At 39.8% G+C, this 25,115-nt stretch overlaps 1 protein-coding gene and 1 pseudogene across 2 annotated transcripts in view; one reads left to right on the forward strand and one right to left on the reverse strand.

The window, feature by feature from the left end:
- Positions 1-3,464, reverse strand: part of LOC134574565 (gastrula zinc finger protein XlCGF26.1-like) — a 27,594-nt gene extending 24,130 nt beyond the window's left edge. Inside the window, exon 1 of one of the 2 annotated variants that reach the window (XM_063433689.1) lies at positions 2,980-3,464. The gene's annotated coding sequence lies outside the window, so the exon portion shown is untranslated. The remainder of the gene's footprint in view (positions 1-2,979) is intronic. The other variant, XM_063433690.1, reaches the window with a different exon arrangement.
- The window catches only part of LOC134574823 (zinc finger protein 850-like), an 86,331-nt pseudogene that overhangs the window by 52,406 nt on the left and 8,810 nt on the right, over positions 1-25,115 (forward strand).

A 25,115-nucleotide genomic window follows, 5' to 3' on the forward strand; every position in this document is an offset into this window, starting at 1 on the left:
TATCTGCCTGCCCTCCACCCCCCACTGTAACCCCTTCTCTGCCTGCCCCTCTCCCCCCTGTAACCCCTTCTCTGCCTACCCTCCCCACTAACCCTTCTCTCCCTGCCCCTCCCCCACTGTAACCCCTTCTCTGCCTACCCCCCACTGTAACCCCTTCTCTCCCTGCCCCTCTCCCCACACTGTAACCTTTTCTCCCCCTGCCCCCCCACTGTCGCCTTTTCTCCCCCTGCCCCCCCACACTGTAACCCTTTCTCCCCCTGCCTGCCCACTGTAACCCTTTCTCCCCCTGCCTGCCCACTGTAACCCTTTCTCCCCCTGCCTGCCCACTGTAACCCTTTCTCCCCCTGCCTGCCCACTGTAACCTTTTCTCCCCCTGCCTGCCCACTGTAACCCTTTCTCCCCCTGCCTGCCCACTGTAACCCTTTCTCCCCCTGCCTGCCCACTGTAACCCTTTCTCCCCCTGCCTGCCCACTGTAACCCTTTCTCCCCCTGCCTGCCCACTGTAACCCTTTCTCCCCCTGCCCGCCCACTGTAACCCTTTCTCCCCCTGCCCGCCCACTGTAACCCTTTCTCCCCCTGCCCGCCCACTGTAACCCTTTCTCACACTGCCCCCCACACTGTTACCAGTACACACTCCCTCCCACACTGTCACCCTCACCTCCTGTCTCTGCGTGTCCTTTTGTGTCGGTGTGTGTGTGTGTATTTGTGTGTCTGTGTGTATCTGTGTACATGAGTGTCTGTGTATCTGTGTGTGGGAAACTAAGTGTCATTGTGTGTATCGCTGTGTCAATGTGTGTATTTGTGTGTCTGTGTGTGTGTATACACTGCACACATACTCCATACAAAAAACATGCTTACATTGAAACACACATTGGGTATATGTATATTTTATAAACACAATATACACACACACACACTGCAATCAAATGCAAACATTACATACAAACACACCCCTGCATTAAAACACTAAAATGATCTACAAACACCCCTTCATTCAAACACCAACACTACACACAAAAAGCACACCTGCATTTAAAGTCCTACACTACATATACAAACACCCCTGCATTCAGACGCAAACATTACAAACAAGTACACCACTACATTCCAATAGCAACAGTACATACAAATACACCCATACATGCACACATATACTTAATACAAAAACATGCTTACATTCAAACACTGCTCACAAATATAACCCTGCAATGATGTGCAAATGGTAGATCTCCATCTGGCATATAATTGTTGAAGTTCTCCGACAGATGGAGATCTACCTTTTGGCCACACTTTCACTAGATGGGGGCCCAGAAAACATACTTGCACCACGGTCCTCTCTACATTAGTTCCACCACTAGGATAATCAACGTGAGGTGCCTGGATGAAAGAGCAGGACAACAACATTTCTGATTCGGAGTCTGTGAGTAAGCAGTTGTATGTCTCTAAAACTGATTGCCATGATGTGTAAAGTTTCTGCCTCTAAAACTGCCATGATATATCAAAATTATGCCTCTAAAACTGCCATGTTATGCCGGTGTGCCAATTTTATGCATCTGACTGTTTGCAATGGTGTGCCAATTGACTGCTTCTGAAACTGATTGCCATGATGTGCCACGTTTATGCATCTAAAAGTGATTGCCATGATATGCCAAGTTTATGCATCTAAAGCTGATTGCCATGGTGTGCCAAGTTTATGTATTTAAAGCTGTCATGATGTTCCAATTGTATGCCTCTAAAACTGATTGCAATGATGTACCAATTGTATGCATCTAAAACTGATTGCAATGGTATGCCAATTGTATGCATCTAAAGCGGATTGCCATGGTGTGCCAATTGTATGCATCTAAAGTGGATTTCCACGGTGTGCCAATTGTATGCTTCTGAAGCTGATTGCCATGATGTGCCAAGTTTATGCATCTAAAGCTGATTGCCATGGTGTGCCAAGTTTATGTATTTAAAGCTGTCATGATGTACCAATTGTATGCATCTAAAACTGATTGCAATGGTATGCCAATTGTTTGCATCTTAAGCGAATTGCCATGGTGTGCCAATTGTATGCATCTAAAGCGGATTGCTATAGTTTGCCAATTATATGCTTCTAAAGCGGTTTGCCATGGTGTGCCAATTGTATGCCTCTGAAGCTGATTGCCATGGTGTACCAATTTTATGCATCTAAAGCTGATTGCAATGGTATGCCAATTGTATGCATCTAAAGCGGATTTCCACGGTGTGCCAATTGTATGCATCTAAAGCAGGTTGCTATAGTTTGCCAATTGTATGCCTCTAAAGCGGTTTGCCATGGTGTGCCAATCGTATGCCTCTGAAGCAGATTGCCATGGTGTTCACTTTTTAAAATACGCATTAAAAGCAAGTGGGTCTCGAAAAATTACCATTTTGAAAAGTGGGTCTCGGCCCATAAAAGTTTGGGAAGCCCTGTACTACTGCATCTAAAAACAGCTTGCTGTCTTCAGCCCTTGAAAGACCTTCCCTTTTTCCACGCCCAGACTATCTGTAGCCGTCCAATCACAGATTTCCCAATGCTGCTCAATGACACGTCTTTGCAAGGCAGGTGCAATGGGCAATTGGTGCCTCTTGAGTTTAACTCCACCAAGCTAAATAAACCAAAAAGTAACAGGACAGGTCGTCTAATTGGAAGCCAGTAACAAGGGTAATTTATAAAAGTGCCGATTTCTGAAAAAAAAGAAAACCTTCACTTTTTGTAAAATATACAAAAGAGAAAAAACTCTCCACACATAAAAAACTTCAGCAAGCTACAGTGCTTAACCCCTTAAGGACACATGACATGTATGACATGTCATGATTCCCTTTTATTCCAGAAGTTTGGTCCTTAAGGGGTTAAAGGGGCACTCTGGACCCATACAGCACTTTAGCTTGCTGAAGTTCCTTTTTTGTGAAGAGTTTTTCTCTTTTGCACATTTGTCCTTTGGGTGATTAGAGTGTCACTTTAACGTTACTTACATTGCAAGTCTTCACTCAGCATCCTCTTCAGACAGTGTACATGTGGGTTCCTGAGAGATCAGGTAACACATCTCTATGGGGAACCAACTTTAACAGGACACCTGGTCTAAACAATTCCAGCTGCCTGACTGTCAGCTCTGGGGGCAATTCTACAGAACTCCAATGTTAGAGGAGATGTGGATCCAACATACATGACATCCATATCATAAACAGCAATATAGAACTGACCAGGAGCCCACACATACCAAACCCTCCTCTCCCAGTGCCCTTGGACTGTCTCTACTACTCCCTCTGACGTCACTAGCCCTATATGGATTCAATTAGCCTCACAGAGCAGAGCCCAAAGGACCCAGAACATGAAATCCTTAGAAAATGAACTCCAGGTGATATCTGCACTTTTCTAACTTGGAATATATTTACCTCCATATACAGCATTAACCCGCAGGAGGTCCCACTACTTGCCCAATACTGGGATCTGGGGCTACAATGGGGGCTTCGGTTCACTGCCGGTGTGACCACTTCCGGTATGCGGTCCATGTGCGTTCCATTCACTTCCGGGTTCTGCGAGCGATCGAATTCCAGGTGAGTTACATTCGCGTTCCACCTGTCTGGGCGTTCTATCCCATGGTTTAACGTGTTATTGCCGAATGGCAAGAAATGAAACGGTTCGGCAAAAGCAGTATACGAATAATCCCGTGTAAAGACAGGGCCCAAGCCTCCCTGGGTGCCCTCTCTATATTACCAATCTGATTCAGGATAGGAAGAGATGGCTGCAAGCTAGATACACTGTCATTATATCTAGCCCTGATATGAGTTATACTGAGCCTCTGACACAGTATTATATATTATATCTAGCCCTGATATGAATTATACTGAGCCTCTGACACAGTATTATATATTATATCTAGCCCTGATATGAATTATACCGAGCCTCTGACACGGTATTATATATTATATCTAGCCCTGATATGAATTATACCGAGCCTCTGACACAGTATTATATATTATATCTAGCCCTGATATGAATTACACTGAGCCTCTGACACAGTATTATATATTATATCTAGCCCTGATATGAATTATACTGAGCCTCTGACACAGTATTATATATTATATCTAGCCCTGATATGAATTATACCGAGCCTCTGACACGGTATTATATATTATATCTAGCCCTGATATGAATTATACTGAGCCTCTGACACAGTATTATATATTATATCTAGCCCTGATATGAATTATACTGAGCCTCTGACACAGTATTATATATTATATCTAGCCCTGATATGAATTATACCAAGCCTCTGACACAGTATTATATATTATATCTAGCCCTGATATGAATAATACTGAGCCTCTGACACAGTATTATATATTATATCTAGCCCTGATATGAATTATACCAAGCCTCTGACACAGTATTATATATTATATCTAGCCCTGATATGAATAATACTGAGCCTCTGACACAGTATTATATATTATATCTAGCCCTGATATGAATAATACTGAGCCTCTGACACAGTATTATATATTATATCTAGCCCTGATATGAATTATACTGAGCCTCTGACACAGTATTATATATTATATCTAGCCCTGATATGAATTATACTGAGCCTCTGACACAGTATTATATATTATATCTAGCCCTGATATGAATAATACCGAGCCTCTGACACAGTATTATATATTATATCTAGCCCTGATATGAATTATACTGAGCCTCTGACACAGTATTATATATTATATCTAGCCCTGATATGAATTATACTGAGCCTCTGACACAGTATTATATATTATATCTAGCCCTGATATGAATTATACTGAGCCTCTGACACAGTATTATATATTATATCTAGCCCTGATATGAATTATACTGAGCCTCTGACACAGTATTATATATTATATCTAGCCCTGATATGAATTATACCGAGCCTCTGATACAGTATTATATATTATATCTAGCCCTGATATGAATTATACCGAGCCTCTGACACAGTATTATATATTATATCTAGCCCTGATATGAATTATACCGAGCCTCTGACACAGTATTATATATTATATCTAGCCCTGATATGAATTATACCGAGCCTCTGACACAGTATTATATATTATATCTAGCCCTGATATGAATTATACCGAGCCTCTGACACAGTATTATATATTATATCTAGCCCTGATATGAATTATACCGAGCCTCTGACACAGTATTATATATTATATCTAGCCCTGATATGAATTATACCGAGCCTCTGACACAGTATTATATATTATATCTAGCCCTGATATGAATTATACCGAGCCTCTGACACAGTATTATATATTATATCTAGCCCTGATATGAATTATACCGAGCCTCTGACACAGTATTATATATTATATCTAGCCCTGATATGAATTATACTGAGCCTCTGACACAGTATTATATATTATATCTAGCCCTGATATGAATTATACTGAGCCTCTGACACAGTATTATATATTATATCTAGCCCTGATAGGAATTATACTGAGCCTCTGACACAGCATTATATATTATATCTAGCCCTGATATGAATTATACCGAGCCTCTGACACAGTATTATATATTATATCTAGCCCTGATATGAATTATACTGAGCCTCTGACACGGTATTATATATTATATCTAGCCCTGATATGAATTATACTGAGCCTCTGACACAGTATTATATATTATATCTAGCCCTGATAGGAATTATACTGAGCCTCTGACACAGTATTATATATTATATCTAGCCCTGATATGAATTATACTGAGCCTCTGACACAGTATTATATATTATATCTAGCCCTGATATGAATTATACTGAGCCTCTGACACAGTATTATATATTATATCTAGCCCTGATATAAATTATACTGAGCCTCTGACACAGTATTATATATTATATCTAGCCCTGATATGAATTATACTGAGCCTCTGACACAGTATTATATATTATATCTAGCCCTGATATAAATTATACTGAGCCTCTGACACAGTATTATATATTATATCTAGCCCTGATATGAATTACACTGAGCCTCTGACACAGTATTATATATTATATCTAGCCCTGATATGAATTATACCGAGCCTCTGACACAGTATTATATATTATATCTAGCCCTGATATGAATTATACTGAGCCTCTGACACAGTATTATATATTATATCTAGCCCTGATATGAATTATACCGAGCCTCTGACACAGTATTATATATTATATCTAGCCCTGATATGAATTATACTGAGCCTCTGACACAGTATTATATATTATATCTAGCCCTGATATGAATTATACTGAGCCTCTGACACAGTATTATATATTATATCTAGCCCTGATATGAATTATACTGAGTCTCTGACACAGTATTATATATTATATCTAGCCTTGATATAAATTATACTGAGCCTCTGACACAGTATTATATATTATATCTAGCCCTGATATGAATTATACTGAGCCTCTGACACAGTATTATATATTATATCTAGCCCTGATATGAATTATACCGAGCCTCTGACACAGTATTATATATTATATCTAGCCCTGATATAAATTATACTGAGCCTCTGACACAGTATTATATATTATATCTAGCCCTGATAGGAATTATACTGAGCCTCTGACACAGTATTATATATTATATCTAGCCCTGATAGGAATTATACTGAGCCTCTGACACAGTATTATATATTATATCTAGCCCTGATATGAATTATACTGAGCCTCTGACACAGTATTATATATTATATCTAGCCCTGATATGAATTATACTGAGCCTCTGACACAGTATTATATATTATATCTAGCCCTGATATGAATTACACTGAGCCTCTGACACAGTATTATATATTATATCTAGCCCTGATATGAATAATACTGAGCCTCTGACACAGTATTATATATTATAGCTAGCCCTGATAGGAATTATACTGAGCCTCTGACACAGTATTATATATTATATCTAGCCCTGATATGAATTATACTGAGCCTCTGACACAGTATTATATATTATATCTAGCCCTGATATGAATTATACTGAGCCTCTGACACGGTATTATATATTATATCTAGCCCTGATATGAATTATACTGAGCCTCTGACACAGTATTATATATTATATCTAGCCCTGATAGGAATTATACTGAGCCTCTGACACAGTATTATATATTATATCTAGCCCTGATATGAATTATACTGAGCCTCTGACACAGTATTATATATTATATCCAGCCCTGATATGAATTATACTGAGCCTCTGACACAGTATTATATATTATATCTAGCCCTGATATGAATAATACCGAGCCTCTGACACAGTATTATATATTATATCTAGCCCTGATATGAATTATACTGAGCCTCTGACACAGTATTATATATTATATCTAGCCCTGATATGAATTATACTGAGCCTCTGACACAGTATTATATATTATATCTAGCCCTGATATGAATTACACTGAGCCTCTGACACAGTATTATATATTATATCTAGTCCTGATATGAATTATACTGAGCCTCTGACACAGTATTATATATTATATCTAGCCCTGATATGAATTATACCGAGCCTCTGACACAGTATTATATATTATATCTAGCCCTGATATGAATTATACCGAGCCTCTGACACAGTATTATATATTATATCTAGCCCTGATATGAATTATACCGAGCCTCTGACACAGTATTATATATTATATCTAGCCCTGATATGAATAATACTGAGCCTCTGACACAGTATTATATATTATATCTAGCCCTGATATGAATTATACTGAGCCTCTGACACAGTATTATATATTATATCTAGCCCTGATATGAATTATACCGAGCCTCTGACACAGTATTATATATTATATCTAGCCCTGATATGAATTATACCGAGCCTCTGACACAGTATTATATATTATATCTAGCCCTGATATGAATTATACCGAGCCTCTGACACAGTATTATATATTATATCTAGCCCTGATATGAATAATACCGAGCCTCTGACACAGTATTATATATTATATCTAGCCCTGATATGAATTACACTGAGCCTCTGACACAGTATTATATATTATATCTAGTCCTGATATGAATTATACTGAGCCTCTGACACAGTATTATATATTATATCTAGCCCTGATATGAATTATACCGAGCCTCTGACACAGTATTATATATTATATCTAGCCCTGATATGAATTATACCGAGCCTCTGACACAGTATTATATATTATATCTAGCCCTGATATGAATTATACCGAGCCTCTGACACAGTATTATATATTATATCTAGCCCTGATATGAATAATACCGAGCCTCTGACACAGTATTATATATTATATCTAGCCCTGATATGAATTATACCGAGCCTCTGACACAGTATTATATATTATATCTAGCCCTGATATGAATTATACCGAGCCTCTGACACAGTATTATATATTATATCTAGCCCTGATATGAATTATACCGAGCCTCTGACACAGTATTATATATTATATCTAGCCCTGATATGAATAATACTGAGCCTCTGACACAGTATTATATATTATATCTAGCCCTGATATGAATTATACCAAGCCTCTGACACAGTATTATATATTATATCTAGCCCTGATATGAATTATACTGAGCCTCTGACACAGTATTATATATTATATCTAGCCCTGATATGAATTATACTGAGCCTCTGACACAGTATTATATATTATATCTAGCCCTGATATGAATAATACTGAGCCTCTGACACAGTATTATATATTATATCTAGCCCTGATATGAATTATACTGAGCCTCTGACACAGTATTATATATTATATCTAGCCCTGATATGAATTATACTGAGCCTCTGACACAGTATTATATATTATATCTAGCCCTGATATGAATTACACTGAGCCTCTGACACAGTATTATATATTATATCTAGCCCTGATAGGAATTATACTGAGCCTCTGACACAGTATTATATATTATATCTAGCCCTGATATGAATTACACTGAGCCTCTGACACAGCATTATATATTATATCTAGCCCTGATATGAATTATACTGAGCCTCTGACACGGTATTATATATTATATCTAGCCCTGATATGAATTATACTGAGCCTCTGACACAGTATTATATATTATATCTAGCCCTGATATGAATTATACTGAGCCTCTGACACAGTATTATATATTATATCTAGCCCTGATATGAATTATACTGAGCCTCTGACACAGTATTATATATTATATCTAGCCCTGATATGAATTATACTGAGCCTCTGACACAGTATTATATATTATATCTAGCCCTGATATGAATTATACTGAGCCTCTGACACAGTATTATATATTATATCTAGCCCTGATATGAATTATACTGAGCCTCTGACACAGTATTATATATTATATCTAGCCCTGATATGAATTATACTGAGCCTCTGACACAGTATTATATATTATATCTAGCCCTGATATGAATTATACTGAGCCTCTGACACAGTATTATATATTATATCTAGCCCTGATATGAATTATACTGAGCCTCTGACACAGTATTATATATTATATCTAGCCCTGATATGAATTATACTGAGCCTCTGACACAGTATTATATATTATATCTAGCCCTGATATGAATTATACTGAGCCTCTGACACAGTATTATATATTATATCTAGCCCTGATATGAATTATACTGAGCCTCTGACACAGTATTATATATTATATCTAGCCCTGATATGAATTATACTGAGCCTCTGACACAGTATTATATATTATATCTAGCCCTGATATGAATTATACTGAGCCTCTGACACAGTATTATATATTATATCTAGCCCTGATAAGAATTATACTCAGTGCTGGAGTTCCTGTCATATGGATTGTAACTTTACTGTGAGTTTTATTTCTGTAAATCTCTGTGATACCTTGTTACTATAAAGCTGTGAGATCCACATTCACTAACTGTGGGGGGTCTATTGTTATAAAGCTCATGTTACTGTGAATTGCATTGATGTTAAACTACGTGATATGTGTCTAAATTACCAACAGGGCTATTTACTAACTAGAGTGTATACAAATAAATCCTATTAAAGAAATTTTACTGCTTTACTAGCAAGAATGCGCACGGAGATGCAGGAATGGGCACACCCCCACGTTTCGTGGTTGGGTAGGATACAGGTAGCGAAGATGAACTTCCTACCGCGCCTACTCTACCTGTTCCAAGCTATCCCAATACTGATCCCACGCTCATATTTTGCAACGCTACGCACAGCCCTGATCCAATATGTGTGGAACGGGAAAAAACACAGGGTCGGCCACGCACTGCTGACGCAGCCGAAAGACAGGGGTGGTCTGGCACTGCCAGATTTCACCCTATATTACAGGGCATGCCATTTCCTACGGATAGTGGAATGGACTAAATCAGGTACGCACAAGCTATGGAAACAGGTGGAGGAACACGAAGCGGGAGTCCCGGTCGCGGTGCTGCCGTGGCTGCCGCCCGGGGCACCCATGGGGAACGCAACACAATCCCCTTACACAAACGGGAATGGAACCGCACAAAAGGGAAACATGGCCTAACCACTTACCCTAACCCCCTATTACCACTCACGCATAACCCTGACTTCCCACCGGGAACGGACCCGAGAGCATTCAAAGACCTAATCCAAGACCCGTTGCTCAGACTTACACACGTACTCACACCGGGAGGCCCTAAAACGGTAGATGACCTACGGGGGCAATCTGAGCACACCCTCATGATACATTTTAAATACAAACAAATTAGGAGTTATATAGCCTCCCTCCCACAGGGTCCAATACTGACAAGGGCAACCACCACTTTCGAGAATATCTGCCTAGACCCTAGCCCGCTGGCACACGGAGTCTCCATCTTATATAACATACTACTCACACTCACACCAACATAACAACCAAGATTTATGGGGAAGTGGGAAATGGCACTAGGCCACACACTGGATAAAGGAGAATGGGAGAAAATATGCTATCTTACACATCACTGTTCCAGCTTTAGCAAGACCCAAGAAATGGCTTATAAATTACTGACTCGATGGTACTACACTCCCGCAACACTACATGCGCGAATCACGACACACTCTCCCCACTGCTGGCGATGCGAGGAGGAACAGGGCACACTCTTACACATATGGTGGGACTGCAATAAGATAACCCCTTACTGGAAAGCAATACACAAAATAATTTGCCAATACACAGACGACCCGCCACCATTCAGCCCGGCAGCTATGCTGCTACATCACACCCAGACCCCTAGGACCGCATATAAGAAATCGCTCACTATCCGTATATTGAATGTAGCCAAGGCACTGATACCCTAATACTGGAAGCAACAAGTCACCCCACCCCTAAAAACTTGGTTCACACAAATGGAGGAACTACGTTCCCTTGAGGAACTCCACAACACAGCAAATGACACCTTCCAAAAGTACCTCAACACATGGACACATTGGATACTAAGGACTACCACACCAGACTTTAATGACATGCTCTTAACCCTACCCTGACTGTAGTCCGCAGACACAACACGAGTACAGACTCAGGGAGATAGCGACTCCCCAACGTAGTGGCACCACCCCTCAACCCCATAATGCCTGTACCAGGACTTCCACCTACCGCCTAAACCAGGTTTGGGGAACACAAGTACGTATCCGCCCCACATGCACCACCAGCGCCAGGGATAATTCCAGGAAATCATCTAGACAGACACGATAATAACCCCTGAAGGGAACAGAAGGGAGGGGGCAGAATACCCACACAACGCACCGATTAGACCCCCACTGTAGCGTGGAGCAGGAGATACCCCACACAACCACGTGACAAGAGACACAAACGTAGAAGACACACGTGACCAGCGGAGACACGGAGCGGTTGATACCCGGGTCCCGGCTGCCTACAAGGCTACTACAACACAAATACGCCTACACACAGACACAAAGTAAGGGACCTGAGAAACAGTCGACACTGAGGGCTTGCGAACCCACAAGTACGAGATAATGATACGAAATATACAGTTGCTACACGCTCCAGGTACCTAAAACTTATATGTACTTATAAACTGAGTCTTATTGTTAGTTACATTGAAAGACAATTGCAAAACTGTACTCAATAAGGGACCTTCGAGTCCTCAAAACATAGGGGCGCATGTGCCCATGAAACACTGTGACTTTATGCAACTGTTGACATCGAAACCACAAGTTATAACTGGGACCTGCGAGTCCCGATGTATCATCTTTTGCTCGTTGAAAATATACGAAAATAACCAATAAAAATCCTATTTACAAAAAAAAAAAATCCTATTAACCCCTTAAGGACCAAACTTCTGTAATAAAAGGGAATTATGACGTGTCAGACATGTCATGTGTCCTTAAGGGGTTAAAGGACCACTATAGGCACCCAGACCACTTTAGTTAAATGAAGTGGTCTGGGTGCCAGGTCCATCTAGGATTAACCCTGCCTGCTATGTTTACAAATGGGTTAATCCAGCCTCTAGTGGCTGTCTCATTTACAAGCGCTTCCAAGCTTCTCACTGTGATTTTCACAGTGAGAAGACGCCAGCGTCCATAGGAAAGCATTGAGAATGCTTTCCTATGGACTGATTGAATGCGTGCGCGACTCTTGCCGTGCATGCGCATTCAGCCGATGACGGCGAAAAGGAGGAGGAGAGTTCCCTGCGCCGAGGGAGCCCAGCGGGGGAAAACAGATAAGATTTAACCCAACCACCCCCTAGAGCCCGGCGGTAGGGGTCTCTGAGGATGGGGGGGACCTAGAGACCCTATAGTGCCAGGAAAACGATTATGGTTTTCCTGGCACTATAGTGGTCCTTTAAGGAGGATATTATGATTTATGAACAAACAAGAATGACTCCATTTTGTCCTCCCTACTAGTTTGTTAGTTAAGTTGTTCTTGTCCATGTGGCAATTTGGTGTCCTGACAAGAAGCTGTTTTGTACAGAATTGAAACTGTTACAGGGAACAGCACCTAAAGATAGCGTACAAGGCCAATTACTCATGTTAACAGTATCATGTGAAAACTGCGCCTTCTTTGTTTAACCTGTATAATTATGCACCGCTTAAAATTGGAATCATCTTTATACTGACTTGGTGTCCGTGTGGCTGATTCTCTGAGCTCGTTACTTATGAATATCAATTTGGAGCCTAAAAACATATCGATCTTCAGGAGAGTCCCGACAATATGTGAGTGAGAGCACACACAATAGATTAATATATAATTAATACATGCCGATTTACCATAGACTTGGCAATAAATTAACCTAAATAACATAGAAATAGACAGACCCTAGTGTAATACATTTTATACAGAATATAAAGAATATCAGGATCACAGAGTGCAGTAACAGACCTGTGAAACAGCACAAATAATAAGTCTTTAGCCTCTGTGCAGTATCATTTGGGACAGGACCACTATATAAAGTATAGCACAGAAAACCTGTGCTATAGATACAGAAGTGCCCTCTAGTGGCTGTCTAGTAGACAGCCACTAGAGGAGGAGTTAACCCTGCAAGGTAATTATTGCAGTTTATAAAAAAAACTGCAATAATTACACTTGCAGAGTTAAGGGTAGTGGGAGTTGGCACCCAGACCACTCCAATGGGCAGAAGTGGTCTGGGTGCCTACAGTGTCCCTTTAATGAAGCAGTTTTAATGTATGGATCATGCCCATACAGTTGCACTGCTCAATTCCCTGCGATTTAGGAGTTAAATCACTTTGTTTGCACAGCCTTCCTAAACACTTCCTGTAAAGAGTCATCTAATGTTTATACTTCCTTTATTGCAAATTCTATTTGATTTAGAATGTCTTATCTAGTGCTCTGTTAATAGCTTGCTAGACCCTGCATGAGCCTACTGTGTGTGATTAAACTTCAATTTACAGAGCAGGAGATAAAAACGTTTAAAGTAAGTTAATATGTGATTGAAAATGAAACCATTTTATTTCATGCGGTCTGTGTCAGTCACAGCCATGGGAGGTGTGGCTAGGATTGCAACAATAGAGACAAAAGTCATGTAACTCCTAAACAGCAGAGAATTGAGCAGCAAGACTGCAGAGGCATGATATATATAGCAAAACTGATTCAGTAAGCTAAAAATGTTTAGGTGACAATAGGGTCCCTTTAATTTTGCTATTGCAAAAGTGTAACTTCATTATTCGTATTTAATGAGTACTGGGCATCTTTGATACCTTGTTATTAATAAAACAGGTTGAAAACTGTGTAACCTAAAACCAGAGGAAGGTGTGCAGAGCCTAATTGCACCATAAGAACTATAATGTCATGTAGTAGTTATGGTGCTTAGACTGACGCTTTATTGTGCACTTGTTTTCTCAAAGATATATTGACCAGGTAGCATGGATCATATTTTATTTTTGTATGATGTCTCTTGCACGTGTAAAAAATGCAAACCTGGCCCTAATATGTATAATTTGGTGTCTGTTTATCCTGTAGCTTCCTGCAGTCCCCTTCAATGCTGAAAAGGTTGGATTTGGAAGTTGAAATTATGAAAAAGGTATAAAAGTTTCAGATCATGTTTTACTTTTTGATTTCCAGTAAAAGCGCGAGAAAATACAATAACATAGAAATCCCATACTTTAGGATCAAAGAAGTTCAAAGAAGCCTTTCAATTTGTAGAAGAACATCATGGAGAAAGAACGGCCCAACAGGCCTCTGGGTAAGATGTGTTCATTTTTTATTTTTTTTTAATATATAAAATTGTACACACATGTCTATATCTTTATTTTTTTATAAAATAAAAAATGTGGATTCTACAGGATGGTATTGAAATATGGTTTATGGTTGGTGTACTGAAGTATAATATTCCTCAAGTGTTAAGGATTCAAGGCAGGAATCTTACTGTAAGGGACACGTTTGGCACATATAGTACCTGCAGAGTCTTTGACGTGGTTACACATAAAATTATTAATTAGTCAAAATCACATTTCAGTATAGCAAATAACCACATACATCGGAAAGGCTCAGGAATAATCTGATCTGAAAAATGGCCAGCTTTCTCACTGGCTGACCAGGTTTCATCATACACCACGATCTCATGCCACTGTAGTACCAGAACCTGGTAAGAATACACGCTGGTGTCAGAAATGACTGATTTGTTGTTTGTTTTTTTGTAGTGAACAAATGATAATAGTTGATGGTGGCATTATCTAATATCAGCATTGATATCTGTGTGTTTCTTTAAACAGGAACACTGTATTCACCAGAACCACTAGAACCTACTGTATTAGTTGAGGAGTCTATAGCCTGTCCCTGTCTGTCTATAGCACTGTAAACTCTGAAGGCAGTATATTGCTGCCTAGGAAGACCACTAGTGGCAGTCACTCAGACAGCCACTAGAGGGGCTTCCTAATCCAGTGCTGCACTGACGTTCAGCTCCTCCATGCGAAGTATTGAGACGCTGAACATTCTCCATAGAGACATTGATTAAATAGCATCTGCAATAGCCTTCCTATGCTTCCCTATGGGAGAGCATTGGATTGGCTTAAATAACTAAAATTGGCAACACCGGAGCGGCTTGGTTAAAAAAGTGGGTGAAAACTTTTTCCCATGTGATCAGAGGTGGGCTTAATAGTTAGTTGAACACTATAATGTCAGGAATAGATGTTTGTATTCCTGAAATTATACTTTTCTATTAAGTTTGTACAAAATTGACTTTTTTTGTAATGACGTATATTTCTCATGTACCATTTATTTCCACTTGATGGATCCATGAGAAGAAATGAATGTAAAGATAAAAACATCTCATATACTTTTCCAGATCCTGTAAGCAACGACAGAGAAGATGCAGAACATTACCAGAGTACTCAATTATTGGTGATTAATAAACCCATAAGGAGACACAGAAAGTCTGTCAGAGATGTAGGCAAGGATTTGGTGTCATATGAAGAAGTGAACCACCTTGAAATGTGTTCGCCCAGAGAACATACGCAGACAGAATATGCATCTTCTGCTCATATCAAGGAACAATCTGCCTCATGTGAAAACACTGTTGAATATGAATCGTCAGAAGATCAAGAAAATGAATTTTTATATGTCCATATTAAGGAGGAATCACTTTCGAGTGACGAAGACCCCGTTACAGACACTAACACCCACACAGAATGTAAATCTCATATAAAGGAGGAATCGGCTTCATATGAAAGAGATGACACTAATGTGGATTTTTATAATGCAGGAGAGACTCATACAGAATATACATCAACTCATAATACAGAGGAATCAGCCATCTATGAAGAAGGAGATCTCTCAGACACTGACAGTTACACAACCACCGAATCTACAGAACCCAACTATATTTGTATTCAAATAAAGAATGAGTCCTCATCATCTGATGTAGAAAATGTGACAGACTGCCCAGAAAGCGAAAATATTTTTATTAGACCAAATAAAGGGGACCAAAGAAAGCAAAGAGTGCTCAAAGGGTTCCCCCGAAAAAAATACAGTGACATGACTAAAACACTATCTGTTAGTACATTAAAGACAAAACCACGCACTTCAGAAAGAATTTACAGCTGCTCTGTGTGTCATAAATGTTTCACTAGCAATGCAGATCTTACTAAACATCAGAGAATTCACACAGGGGAAAAACCATTCTCATGTTCTGAATGTGGGAAATGTTTTAGTGACAAGTCAAATCTTTTGAAACATCACAAGTTTCACAGAAAGGAGGGGCCGTTTGTTTGTTCAGAATGTGCAAAGCCTTTTTCTTACAAATCAGATCTTGCTACGCATCAGAGGATTCACACAGGAGATAAACCTTTTTCATGCCCTGAGTGTGGGAAATGTTTCTACCAAAACTCTCATCTTGTTGAGCATCAGAAAATCCACAGAGGAGATAAACCATTTTCCTGTGCTAAATGTGGGAAATGTTTCACACGCAGCTCGCATCTTGTTCAGCATCAGATGATTCACACGGGTGAAAAACCATTCTCTTGTATAGAATGTGGGAAACGTTTTAATGATAAGTCAAATCTTCTTAAACATCAGAGACTTCACACACGATCCATCCTCATGTAAACATTGCACACAATTTTTTGTTTTTTTTCTTAAAAGTTGATCATTTTTGGATATATTTTCATAAGCTCTATTAAAAGAGCATAAACATTTTCTATATATTGTGCTAGCAAAAATTCTTAAAAATATAGATTGTGAGACATGTTTACAGTTATGGGAAAAGAAATAGATCAGATACAGAATTATCCTAAACATAAACATTCCTGTAATATAAATGTTTGTCACAAAAACAATATGTAACATTATGTGTTTTTATAATTTTAATAGTAACGTTTCTAAGCATTAAAAGCATGGTTTTGGAAGAGTGGCCTACAGTGAGGCAGGATGTTTTTTTGTTGTGTTTTATTTTTAACATGCACATAGAGTAGCTTTGTATTAAAGTAAAGGCACAGTCCGTCCTTCAATGTGGACTGTGATCTAAACCTTTTATGGACTTTATGAAGAGCATCTACCTCTGTAAGAAGACCACCACCATTTTTGGATAGCGTTAAAGACCCTGCAATCCGTATGTGGTGAACTTGAGTGCAGTGATGTATTTGCCGCGAGGCAAACAAGGCATTTGCCTTTGCCGGCATTTTTCAGGGGGTGGCAAAAAAACGCCACCCCCAAATGCCCAGGCAAATACCTTGTTAGCCTGGTGGCAGACGGGTAGCTGAGTTCCAAGGTGGGCGGACTTCATATTCCGGCTCCCGGCATCACTCTGCGGCGCGCGAGGGTGCTGAGCAGAGAGAACTCACAAATCAGCCCTCCCTCGCCGCCCGCCTTGGAACTCAGCTAGCCACCCATCTGCCTGCACGCCTGCCTGCCTCCCTGCCCAAAGAGCCCAGCAAGCAGCCCCACTGGACCCCAGGTAAAAAAAAAATCACCCAGCTTTCCCAAAGGTAGGAAGGCTGAGTGGATTTTAAATGAAAATTGGAAAATAATCTATGAGTGTTGGGGGGGGGGGGATGTGTGTGTCTGTGTATGTCTGTGAGTGAGTGTATGTAAAATCTTGCTAGAATCGTCAATATTAAATCTAATTAATTACTTCTTGTCTTCACTTGATTGATGTATATACGTCTTTTGTATATATAGTCTTGGGCCAAATGCTCGCCAAGTTAATATATGTCTATATTAAAGGACCACTGTAGTGCCAGGTCAACATACTCGTTTTCCTCGCACTATAGGGTCTCTAGGTCCCTCCCCCTCCTCCCCCACCCTCTGGGTCCCCCTCCCGCCAGGCTCTAGGGGGTGGAAGGGGTTAAACACATACCTTTTTCCCCAGCCGGGCTCCCTCGGCACGGGGAACTCTCCGCCTCCTTTTTGCCATCATCGGCTGAATGCGCATGCGCGGCAAGAGAAATGCGCGCATTCAGCTAGTCCATAGGAAAGCATTCTCAATGCTTTCCTATGGACGCTGGCGTCTTCTCACCGAAAATCACAGTGAGAAGCGCGGAAGTGCCTCTAGCGGCTGTCAATGAGACAGCCATTAGAGGCTGGATTAGCCCATAGGTAAACATAGCAGTTTAGCTGAAACTGCTATGTTTACAGCAAAAAGGGTTAATCCTGGCTGGACCTGGCACACAGACCACTTCATTGAACTGAAGCGGTCTGGGTGCCTATAGTGGTCCTTTAATGAAAAGTACTAATACGCAATCTGACTTATGGTTTCTTCAGGTTTATTCTTAGTTACTGATACATAATAAAACAGGAAAGGATGTTACAGGATAATAGACATTCAACAGCAGATGGTAATTGGTGGACTTCTGATGGGAGAGTTACATCGTTGTACAGGAAAGAGAGCCAAGAGAGAGAGAGACCTCGTGTCCCTCTGTTACTATATAGATGTGCCCATACTGACGTCAGACTATAACTCTAGTCATATAAGGACAAAAACACCAACTTACATTCCAGACCTCTCAGACAAAGAAATTACTTATGTCAATCCACACATCCATATATAATCAATAGAAACATAGAATATGCAATATTCTGCAGTGTATATCTGTCAGTGTGTGTCTGAGTGATTGTGTATGTCTGTCATTGTGTGTCTGAGTGATTGTGTATGTCTGTCATTGTGTGTCTGAGTGATTGTGTGTGTGTCTGAGTGAGTGAATGTGTGTGTCTGAGTGATTGTGTATGCGTGTCATTGTGTCAGTGAGTGAGTGGGTGTGTCTGTGTCATTGTGTGTGTCTGTGAGTGAGTCAGTGAGTGTGTGGGTCTGTCAGATTGTGTCAAATCAGTGTGTGTGAGTGTGTGTCTGTCAGTCCAAGTGTGTGTCTTAGTCTTTGACAGGAAGGGGTGGGGCAAATTTAAGTTAGGGGGTGCCCAAGTTCCATCTTGCCTAGGGCAGCACAGATCCAAAATACACCACTGCTTGAGTGTGAGCAAAACTTAAAACCGTTCGACCACCAGTTGAAAAGTATGTCTTTGAAAAAGTGAGAGAAACAGGGAGTATACAGATAAATCTACACCTTACACTCAATGTTTGGTGTCAGAATAAGATTTTCTGTATAGTCACTTAGATGTAAAGGCAACTATTATCTTCCAACCTTTTAAAAATAGTAACTCTAATAGTAACGTTAACCTGGTTAAAGGGAAATACTAAGCATCAAAACTATTACAGCTTAGTCCAGAGATCCTGTTCCTGCAGACTGACACATGCAAACATTGCCATGTGTGAGAAACCTCAGCCACCAAACTTCTGCACTTCCTAGAGCAGACTGTAAAAAAAGTCTTTACGTTCGGTGCTGTGCCGAGCACAGTAAAGCCTCACCAAAGTGAAACATTGCAGTGTCTCTGTGAGGAGAATCCAATTGGTCCTGAGCATTGATTTCTGGGCATGCATAGTAGGGACCTCATTGATTCTCTATGGAGAGGCATATGATTGGCCAAATTTATGCATCCCAGAAGAGGGGCTGAGCCAAGACTATGATGCCTTTGTACAAACGGTACATTTTACTTTATTTCATATCCTACAGGAACAGGCTATTTATACATATGTTTCTAACATTGTGTTCATTTGAATATTAGAATATATACGCAGTGAACAACATGTATCTTTAATGTTGAGGGAGATCGTGTGTGTGTGTGTGTGCGTGTGTGTGTGTTGTTCCTAGCCCTTGTCGTTTCAGTTAAATAAAACTATAAAACAATCTCAACAAGTTGTATGATTTGTCATATATGTGAGTTAAAATAACATCTAAAATTTAGAACGTGAACATTTAACGAACACTACCATGGTTATAGTTTATTTTTTTTAAAAGCATTTTGTATTTATTGTAGTGATTGTAATGTTTTTAGAGCAATAAATATGTTAGCTGCCATACAGCTGTTCAGGTTAATGTTGCTTTGTCCATATAGTTGCTGCTTTCAATTTGTTTTTTATTTTATGGTGTAATTATTTCACTCCATGAAAAGTTATTATAATCCCACCTGAGTAACATTGTTTTATCATAGACCTTTGTTTGATGAATGGGTTGTCTGCAGATAGGCAAAAAACAACAAATCTAACAAATAAGGATCATGGGATGCCTGAGCCAGTACACTGTGTGGTGTGTGTTAAACGTAACTGATCAGTATCTGTGAATAATTCCCCATATTTACACTGTTTGTGTTCTGATAGTGAATAATCCCCCATATTTACACTGTTTGTGTTCTGATAGTGAATAATCCCCCATATTTACACTGTGTTCTGATAGTGAATAATTCCCCATATTTACACTGTTTGTGTTCTGATAGTGAATAATCCCCCATATTTACACTGTTTATATTCTGATAGTGAATAATTCCCCATATTTACACTGTTTATGTTCTGATAGTGAATAATCCCCCATTTTTACACTGTTTGTGTTCTGATAGTGAATAATCCCCCATATTTACACTGTTTGTGTTCTGATAGTGAATAATCCCCCATATTTACACTGTTTGTGTTCTGATAGTGAATAATCCCCCATATTTACACTGTTTATATTCTGATAGTGAATAATTCCCCATATTTACACTGTTTATGTTCTGATAGTGAATAATCCCCCATATTTACACTGTTTGTGTTCTGATAGTGAATAATCCCCCATATTTACACTGTTTGTGTTCTGATAGTGAATAATTCCCCATATTTACACTGTTTGTGTTCTGATAGTGAATAATCCCCCATATTTACACTGTTTGTGTTCTGATAGTGAATAATCCCCCATATTTACACTGTTTGTGTTCTGATAGTGAATAATCCCCCATATTTACACTGTTTATGTTCTGATAGTGAATTATTCCCAATATTTACACTGTTTATATTCTGATAGTGAATAATCCCCCATATTTACACTGTTTATATTCTGATAGTGAATTATTCCCCATATTTACACTGTTTGTGTTCTGATAGTGAATAATCCCCCATATTTACACTGTTTGTGTTCTGATAGTGAATAATCCCCCATATTTACACTGTTTATGTTCTGATAGTGAATTATTCCCAATATTTACACTGTTTATATTCTGATAGTGAATAATCCCCCATATTTACACTGTTTATATTCTGATAGTGAATTATTCCCCATATTTACACTGTTTATATTCTGATAGTGAATAATCCCCCATATTTACACTGTTTATATTCTGATAGTGAATTATTCCCCATATTTACACTGTTTGTGTTCTGATAGTGAATAATCCCCCATATTTACACTGTTTATGTTCTGATAGTGAATTATTCCCAATATTTACACTGTTTATATTCTGATAGTGAATAATCCCCCATATTTACACTGTTTATATTCTGATAGTGAATTATTCCCCATATTTACACTGTTTATATTCTGATAGTGAATAATCCCCCATATTTACACTGTTTATATTCTGATAGTGAATTATTCCCCATATTTACACTGTTTGTGTTCTGATAGTGAATAATCCCCCATATTTACACTGTTTATGTTCTGATAGTGAATTATTCCCAATATTTACACTGTTTATATTCTGATAGTGAATAATCCCCCATATTTACACTGTTTGTGTTCTGATAGGGAATAATTCCCCATATTTACACTGTTTATGTTCTGATAGTGAATTATTCCCCATATTTACACTGTTTATGTTCTGATAGTGAATAATTCCCAATATTTACACTGTTTATATTCTGATAGTGAATAATCCCCCATATTTACACTGTTTGTGTTCTGATAGTGAATAATTCCCCATATTTACACTGTTTATGTTCTGATAGTGAATAATTCCCCATATTTACACTGTTTATGTTTTGATTTTATTGTTCTTGCAGTGTGTGTGCCTTCTTACAAGGATCTAGAAACAAACTGATTGGAAGAAATATATAGAAAAAATGATTAAAATAATTCTGCTGCAAACACAGTGAAGTAGGCACCAAACATTGTGTAAAATAACTCATTCTATAAAGAGAAAACCGAGCTGATTCATGAAAACAGGCACACAGCCCGAATGCCGAGTCGGTCACCATGGCAACAAAGCTCAGAACACAAGAGACAAAATACAATAGGAGACATTTTCCCGGAGACCCTTGGTAGTTAAAAGGTACAGCTAGATCTCCTGAGAAGTACTATGTCTTTAGTATTTATAACTCTAGTATTTGGCTCTTTTTTTTCTTTTCTTGTTTTATATATTGCCTCTGGTGTTTATAGCTCTATATAACCTTGTACATAGAAGAAGGAGGCTATAGAGCAGGGCTGGGGGGCCGCAGGTTGGACAGCCCTGATACAGAGCATCTACAAACAGGGTGAGAGGAGCTGCTGCTGGTTTATAATATATAATAATATATAATAATGTATTATATTGGGGTGTTTAAAGCAGGGCTGATGTAGAACATGTTGCATTGCATTATTAGCCCCCTTAGGAGAACCAAATAGCCATACAAATGGGAGCTGTAACCTCTGCTATTATTTAATTCACTATATTTGAATTCACATGCTTTACCAAGCACACCAGCAAAACAGGTAAAAACCCTGAACCTGCAATGCACTTGTAAGTCAGGGCCCTGTATCCCTAATGTGTTTATGTTTATATATATATATATATATATATATATATATATATATATATATACAGGCACAGAACACAGCCCCTATCCTACGCCACTTAAAAAAAAATCTCTCTCCCTATCCCTCCCCCTATCCAAACACAACTGCATCCCCCGTGAGAGGCGGGCACAGACCATGAACTGTGTGAGGGGTCCCAAACCTTCGGATGACAGTCCTGTTGTAAATACTTTCTTAATAGAAGCCTGAGGATTACATCATCTGAGGCGTCATGGGATGCCTCCGTTGGCCATAATGTAGACACGCCACAGAGGTACATGAGATTTGTACTTCTCTTCACTACTTCATTCACACCAGTAATGTGAAGAAAGAAGGTGCTATCGATTGTTGGGAAACGACAGTTCTGCTCTAAAGGAACATTCTGGGCATCATAGCGACTTGATATCAGTGGATGTCCTGGGCGCTCTCCTATGTTACGGGTTAAAATGTTTAACCCATCCAGTTGTTTTTTTTTTTTTTTGACAATCTTTATTTTAATTATTTTCAGTTTCGGGTATTACATATATGTGAAGGAACAGGAAAAAAGCGCATAACATTATTCGAGGAACTGTGTTGCAGTGATACACATTGTACGTTAGCAGACAAGTATACATTTTTCAAGGCAGTTGAGACACTAGTGAGAGACCTTCAACACTGAGACACACCAAGTTATCTTCAGACGGCATAAAAGTAATTATATAATGGGCCAGTGCATTAGTGTAGACCTGTACAGATGCCCCTCTGTCAAGTCACAGCGAGGTTGTCTAGTATCGCGTTGACCTTCGCGTGGCATATCTATCGCTGTCTTCCATTCTTACATAACTCCGTATTGCTATTGTCTCTGGCGTATTGTATGAGCAGATAAATAACTGCGGGTGCAAATCAATTCTAATGTGTAAAGTTTGTTGTGGTCAACCCATTTGGTTTGCATCGGGTCGTTTGCGGACTGTGTACCTATTATCGCAGACTCCCGTACGATCCTATGTCGTACAGGGCATGGCTTCGTTGAAATATGGTAAGGATGTACGTGCAGTGGCCTGTCTTTACTAACCGAGAGTGGCAAGAAAGGAGCACGTACCCAAATAGCCCTCAGGAGTAAAGTTGCTTCTTTTGATCGTATCAGGCTAGTTCCCAGCCTGGACCTATCAGTTGGGGTTCGTGCCATAGGTCCCACAAGCGTGCACTGGTCCGCTTGACCTGTGTCACTGAGGATGTCCTGCAGCATGTGTTTGGGGTCCTTATTATATGTCTGTGTAATTTTCCTGGCAGTGTGTGCGTGTGGTACTAGTTGCGATTGGCTGTGGTCTTGTGGCTACCGTGGTCTCGCGTGTTGTGCTTGGTCATGTTGCTAAGATATTGTGTGATTCCAAGTTATCACCTGGACTGGTATCTAAGTCAATGGCTGCGTATTTTGCATAGTCGTGGTTATCCTCGTCTAATCGTTGTTCCCTCCCCGGTCCCTTCCCCCCACCAGCGTCTCACAATATCCTGTTGTGGGTGTGTGCAAACTTGACTGGTGTAGGTCTAGGCTCCCTGGGGGGATAACAGTTGTTGTCTGTCAAGATTCGTTCTCTGGTAGTCTCGGTGCTCTCACTGTCTAGGTCTGGGCCCGAGTGTCTGAGGCGGCATTTGTTTCTTCCTACTCGCCCCGCAATCTAGTGAAGTGTCGGGCACGTCCCTGTAACTAGTGTTCCAGATGTCGGGGTGTGTTTTTGCGTTTAGACTAGATACCCGTGTTGGGGTAGCATGGGTTTGTCTCTGTCACATAAAGTCCGTGATTTCCGTCACCCTAGTTTCCAACCAGGCAACTTAGGAGCTTGGGTTGTTACGTTCTTATCTCAAGGTTCTGCCGTCTCGTCCCTTGAGTAGTCTAGGGTTGTCGACTGTCTTGTGTGGTATATTAGAGGGGTGTGGGGTTAGGAGCGGACCCTCTGGCGGACGCGGCCCCCCCCTCCTGCACTCTGGCTCGTGCAATCCTCTTGGCCATGTAGTCCATCCACGGGAACCAGGTCAGGGCGCATTTTTCTGACCG

Source organism: Pelobates fuscus, chromosome 10 (genome assembly GCF_036172605.1).
Source record: "Pelobates fuscus isolate aPelFus1 chromosome 10, aPelFus1.pri, whole genome shotgun sequence".
Classification (NCBI taxonomy): domain Eukaryota; kingdom Metazoa; phylum Chordata; class Amphibia; order Anura; family Pelobatidae; genus Pelobates; species Pelobates fuscus.